A 7022-nucleotide genomic window follows, 5' to 3' on the forward strand; every position below is an offset into this window, starting at 1 on the left:
TTTGTTTTTTTGGTAGCATGCCCTTAAGCCACTTAAAATGGGACATCTCCCGTGGTGGGGAAATCACAAAGGGAAAAGAGTCCATCACCTGAGAAGACCACTCTGGAAACTCTTTTAGATAGGTATTCCACGAATAACATAAAGAACTCATAGGGGATGGTTTACTAAATGTCTTCTTATATACAAAATGCTGATTACCATATGCTTGTACTCTGGTAAAATACCGTTTTCTTTGAAGCAACGCTCTTTCCTGTAGTTTTACTACTGATGACGGTCACTGCATATGTGACCGAAATATCTGGTATTTTTGTGAATTTCTATCGCTGTTATCATCATCATTGTCCATTAAAACGATTTTATCCCTATTTGAACTTTTATTTATCGTCATGGAAAGGCAGTGTGGTCTCCGAAATTATCTAAGTTTTTTATAGAAAGTGTTGTCGTAGAAACTTAAAAAAAGGCTCATTCGATTGGAAATTCAAAGGGCTAGTGCCAGGGGTGGATCCAGAATATTTTTAGGGGGTGCAAAATAGGTTGACCCGATAAACTTGCATTAGGAGCAAGTCTAATTAATGCAAACTTGCCTTAATTAAGTATATTACGCTACTTTAAAGTTAACGGGGCGCGCCCCCCTGAATCCGCCCCTCCCCTGACCACTCAGAGCCCTCAGGGCAAGGGTTACAAGCTATGCCCTGGGGGCATATAAAGTTTCTATTGAAAGCTTTGTCGTAGAAACTTGAAAAAGGGTGCTTTCGATTGGAAATTTAAAGGGCTAGTGCCCTTTTTAATAGTCAAAAGTGATTGGAGGACAACTAACCCCCCCCCCCTCACGTCCACCTTTTCCCCAATCAAAATTTTTATATAGCCATTTTGTTCAACGTTGTTGACAGTTTTGAAAATTAGGTCTTTAAGGATGACAACCCCTCCCCCCTAGCCCTCAGGGCAAGGGTTTTAAGTTAGACCCTGGGAGAATATGAGGTTTTTATATAAAGCTTTGTCGCAGGAAATTCAAAAAGGGCTTATTTGATTGAAAATTAAATTGATAGTGCCATTCTTAATAGTCGAAAGTGGTTGGAAGGCAACTAACCCCCTCTCATGCTCACCATTTCCCCTAAACACATACAATCAAAATTTTGAGATTGCCATTTTTTTTCTACGTGGTTGAAAGCTCTAGAAATTATGTCTTTGTGGATGACAACCCCCCCCCCCCAGTCCTCAGGGCAAGGGTTGTAAGTTATGCCCTGGGGGCTTATGACGTTTTTAATAGAAAGAGTTGTAGTAGAAACTTGAGAAAGGGCTCATTCGAATTAAAATTGAAACGGGTAAAGCACTTTTTAATGGTCGAAAGTGATTAAAGAGCAACTAACCCCCTCTCACGCACCATTTTCCCAAACACATCAAACCAAAATTTTGAGTTGTTCATTTTCTTCAACGTAGTTGAAAGTTCTGGAAATTAGGTCTTTGAGGATGACCACCCCCCCCCCCCCACAGCCCTCAGCGCAAGGGTTTAAAGTTAAGCCCTGGGGGCTTATGAGGTTTTTTAATTGAAAGAGTTGTCGTAGAAACTTCAAACGGGCTCCTTTGATTGGAAATTGAAAGGGCTGGTGCCCTTTTTAATAGTCTAAATCGATTGAAGGGCAACTAACCCCCCTCTCAAACTCACCATATCCCCAAACACATCCAATCAAAATTTTGAGATAGCAGTTTTGTTTAACGTAGTGGAAAGTTCAGTAAATTAGGTCTCTGAGGATGACAACCCCCTCATAGCCCTCAGGCCAAGGGTTGTAAGTTATGCCCTGAGGGCATATAAGGTATTTATAGAACTTTTGTCGTAGAAACTCAAAAGGGATCATTTGATTGGAGATTGAAAGGGCTACTGCCCTTTTTAATTGTCGAAAGTGATTGGAAGGCTTGACATTTTTATAGTAAAGATCAATCTGAGTACAATGTATTATTATTTTTTTAGAACAGGGCACTTCGTATCGAAGGAGTTGTCGTAGGAACTTCAAAAAGGGCTCATTCAATTGAAAATAGAAAGGACTGATGCCCTTTTTAACAGTCGAAAGTGATTGGAGGGCAACTAGTCCCCCTCCCACGCCCACCTCCCCATTTGCCCATTATGTTTAAAATCTAAATGTTGCCTTAAGATTAAATCAAAATGCACTGTTTTAATGCTAATTCCCAATAAGGCATCTCAGTAGTATCCCAAGAACAACTGAGGGTATTATGTTCAAATTTGTGGGGCTACTTCCGCTCTTAAAATTTAACAAAATCAAAATAGCGTGAGTGTATCCAAGCTATCAAAGAAAGTAAACAGATTATTTTGTGAATGGTATCTATTTCAGGTCAACTAGAGATGGTATGAAACTAAATTAAACTCTACTATTTGCGTCCAGATTTTAAAAAGGTGTATGTAGTTAAAAATTGCTGAAAATTTTTCTCCTGCATACAAATAGCAGGCCAAACTATAAAGTCTAAAAAAAGAAGAAAAGATTTAAAGCATTATTTTCTTTTTCCCTGAAAAGACTATGTGAATATAAAACGAACAGAAATTAATCTAAAAAACTTTTTCAACAAAATAAGTTTTTCAAATAAAAGTGAATAACTTCATTAAACCAAAAATGAGCAAAAAATAAAATCAAACAATCTAACAAGTGTGAAACTACTACAAATCAGCATCGATAAATAAATAAAACCCAAAACGGACAGAAATTACAATAAATAACCGAGTCAAACTCAAAACGAGCAGAAATTAACATGAGTAGGGCTCAAAACCCCTATGCCTTCCCAAGGCCAGAACATTATTTGCACTTTACTGAAAAAAAAATACAATTGAGTCTGAATTGTCAGTTTAATATACATACACTTATATTTAGTAACCAAAATGTTAATATTGTTTTATTAATAAAAGTTATCATTTATTTATCGATGCTGATTTATGGTAGTTTCACTCTTGGTAGATTATTTTATTTTATTTTTGGCTCATTTTGCTTTAATGGAGTTCTTTACTTTTCTTTGAAAAACTTATTTGGCGGAAAAAACTTTTTTAATTAATTTGGATTCAAAAATAATTCCCAAAAATTTCAATGACGGTTCGTAATTTAGGGGGTAGCTATTCAAAGCAATATTTGATATGGATGCATGTTTTTGCCTAGTAAAAATAATTGCTTTAATTTTAGAAGTGGAGATAGAGAGACGTAATGCTTCAGAGAAGCAAGAGATTATGTTAACGTCTTGTGGAAGATGTCGGACTAATTCAAAGACATTTCTGCCTGACTTAGATATTACTAGGTCATCTGTATAAAGCCCAGACGATGCATGGTGTAATTGTAACTCAGATATATATATATATATATATATATATATATATATATATATATATATATATATATATATATATATATATATATATATATATATATATATATATATATATATATATATATATATATATATATATATATATATATATATATATATATATATGTATATATATTAAACAGAAGGGGCCTAAGGATGGCTCCTTGGGGTAAACCTTCTCTAATAAGGTATTCATGGCTCCTGGAATTACCAATCTGCACAGCAAATGTTCTGTTCTTAAAAAAATCATTAATGAAGGCAACAACCCCAACGGGAAAGTCAAGATTTATTAGCACCTCCAACAATTTCTGGTGAGTAATACTACCACCGGAATCAATCCCATCAAAAAGTATGGCAGTGGTTGAACATCCTTGATTAAAGGAAGTTGAAATATCATGCTCTAGGCAAGCAATATTGTCCTGTGAGCAGTTTCCCTTTCGGAATCCTGTTTGTTCAAAGGGATAGAGGTTGTTTATTTCTACAAACCATTCGACCCTAGTTAAAATCATTCGCTCCAATATTTTACCTAGTTTTGTTAGCAATGAAATTGGTCTGTAAGATTTAATATTGTTTGACGGCTGGTTGGGCTTAAGGATAGGGTTAACAATGGCTATTTTCAATGATCTTGTAATTTTCTGATGGGTCCATATATGATTATAAATGTGCAGAAGTGAAAATATAAGTCTCTGGAGCTTGTGTAATCCACTTTATATGTATGCCATAATTTCCAGGAGTTGACCTCTGGTTGCTAAGGTCAATTGCCCGCTCCATCTATTCAAAATGAAAAGTTTTTCAAGGAAAAGTTTATGTAAGCAGGATTTTGGCAGAATACAAAACGGAGGTCGTCTGGGGGTCTGTCTTATGATTTCTTTTTTATATTGCTTTGTAAACAGTTCAGTTTTTTCACCGTCACTAAGAATGTACCTGCTATTGATACATATGTCATATTTCCTATCATCAATAGGTTTATTATAGCCATTGAATTTGCCAATATATTTGTGGATTTTAGTTGCAAAGGTTTGGGGGTCTATCTGGGGGCAAAACCTTCCCATGCTGTCTTTTTTGATTTTCTGCATATTCTTTTAAGCTTTGCTATTGCATGTTTATACTCAAGATGAGTGATAGAAGAAAGGTGTTTCTGTTTTTTTTTCTCCTATTTTGTTTTGCCAATTCACAGTCTTCATTCCACCATGTCTTAGGCAATTTCTTGAGATTCGACCTTTTCTTCTTACTAAACTTTGAAATAGCAGCATCTGCAGCAGTGATCAAACATGATGACAATTTTTGAGCCTTTTCATTTATGTCCAACATGTTATACACCTCTGAGTAATCTTCAGATGCTAGTATATCTTGGAAAAGTGACCAGTTTACTTTTTTGTTATTATACTTTGGTTTGGGATTTGTGGACACACATTGTGTGTTGCTTATGGAAGTGAGAACGGCTATATGATCTGTTTGTAGTTCAGGGACCTTTGTAATATGAATCTTTGAACTAAAGACTTGTTGGACTAATCTGGAGATCAAAAGTGGAAAAATTATTTTTACAAATGTCAAATCGGGTCTGTAGATCAAATGGTTTAAACAGAGAAACACTTGTATCATTTACCAGAAGCTGCTCTACACTTTTTCCAGCTTTATTTTCATAAGTTGTTACTTCCCATAATGTACTGTGAGTATTAAAATTGCCTAGAATAAGGGTATTACCTCCAACTGTTTCCTTTGAAGAATATTAAGGATATCTGTTTCATCTCGTGGGTTATAAAAGGATTTAATTTTTTATATGTTTTCCAGAACTTAACTTGACAGATATTCCGATCACATCCACTTCAAATTCATAGCAATTTGAAGGCAAAGGGAAATGAGTAATAGTATCATCTACAAAAATTGCTACACCACCGTCTTTCCTATTTGAATCCCTATTTTTACGAAAGCAGTTATATCCAGGTAGGATGATCTTCTTTAGTCTATTTAAATTTGTTTCTTTAAGGCACACTTTATTAACATTAGTCCGTGTAACATAATCAGACAAGTCCATTAGTTTGAATGTATTAATTGATGCACAGTTCCCCTGGAGTATCTTTAAAGGGACAGACATACCACCAGTGATTTTTTTCTGTTAGATAGTGGAGAGCCTCAACTTTGTTGGGGATACTAATAATTTCACACTCTGTTTCTTCAGCAAATGATTTTGAGATATAATGTACAGCTATTTCTCTCAGAATGGTGGCTTTAAGATGCTGAGAAACGTCTGTTTAGGAAATAAAGGTGACTGAGATCAAGTACTGGATCAGCTTGGATAATGAAATATGAGCATTGGCAGATGTTGCGAAAGTAGGAATTACATATGATGAAGGGACAAAGTTCATTTCTTGAGCCATGGACTTAGATTTAGTAGTTTTGTAGCTTACTCCTGAAGGGGTGAAATTTAAATCAGCCAGAAGTGATTTAGAGCTAGTCAATGAAGATGCCATACTACTTGTAGAGGATCTTTGCTGTGGTGTGCTAATTGTACCAGGGGCCCAATTCCTTGGTGTAGTCTTAGTGCTAATCCTTAAAACGGGAATTTTGTCCTTGAGATTAGTGCTGTATGATTTTGCAACTATTCCAACAGGTAGGTTTTCTTTCTTGGCAATTTTCAACACTTGTTGTCTTTCCAGGTATTTTGGACAAGCTGTTTTGTTGAATGAATTATGATTTCCTTTGCAATTGGCGTATTTAGGCTCAGAGCTACAAGATGGATGTGAGTGCTCTTCAAGATAGACCAAACTTGGGGCTTTTGTGGACTTGCAGTTTTTGGAGACATGTCCTAGCTTCATACATTTAATTCACTGCATTGGCTTTTCTTGGTACAATCTAAAAGGTTTGGGTTGGCTAAATAGGAATATTTTTCCACCAATATTGACATAGGCAAAATAAACAGGACACTTTTACTCAGAACAAGTCCAGTTTCATTAGGCTTACCAAGTCGGATGGCCTCTAGCACTGGAATTTCTTCACCATTAGCGTTCATTAGGCCTTCTTTAAGGTCTGCTATTGGTATTTCAGAGGGGACATTATTTATCATAATTTTTTAGTTGTTTTTCTGTTGGTAGTGATGATTTTAGACTAGCTGTAACACATATGTTATTAATGCAGGTGATTTTTAGGGCTTTTTGGAATCTTTAGCATCCAGTAACTAAACATCATCTCACTTGTTGATAGAATTCTGTCAAAAATCTTGCCACTACTCTTCGATATGATTGGTTAAAACCTATTTTTAGTTTCTGGTGAGTTGATACAAATTGAACTATTATTACACCTGAGACTCAGAGACTCATGTGAACGAGCTGTTTTTGCCAAGTCATAGTCGCATTCGTGATTACGACTACGACTAAGTCCCGTGTGAATGGCAAGCGATACACTTGTGCATATTTATTTGGAAAAACTAATCATCTCGACTGGTTTTACTATCTCTAGTTTTCCACCCCCCTTATCTAAGAACCAGATAGTCTGAATTTAGTAGTACCACACTATGCAATTGTTAGCCGTTAAAAGTGAACATCCAAGGATAAGACAATTCTGCTTATGGTTGCATTTCCTATATGTCACACTTTTCTCTCATGTCATAAGTTGACCTAGTTGAAGAGAATTAGCTATAGACAAATAAAAATGAAATCATTTCC

Source organism: Artemia sp. Qi Xiang Cuo, chromosome 11, assembly GCF_049724085.1.
Source record: "Artemia sp. Qi Xiang Cuo chromosome 11, ASM4972408v1, whole genome shotgun sequence".
NCBI classification, from domain to species: domain Eukaryota; kingdom Metazoa; phylum Arthropoda; class Branchiopoda; order Anostraca; family Artemiidae; genus Artemia; species Artemia sp. Qi Xiang Cuo.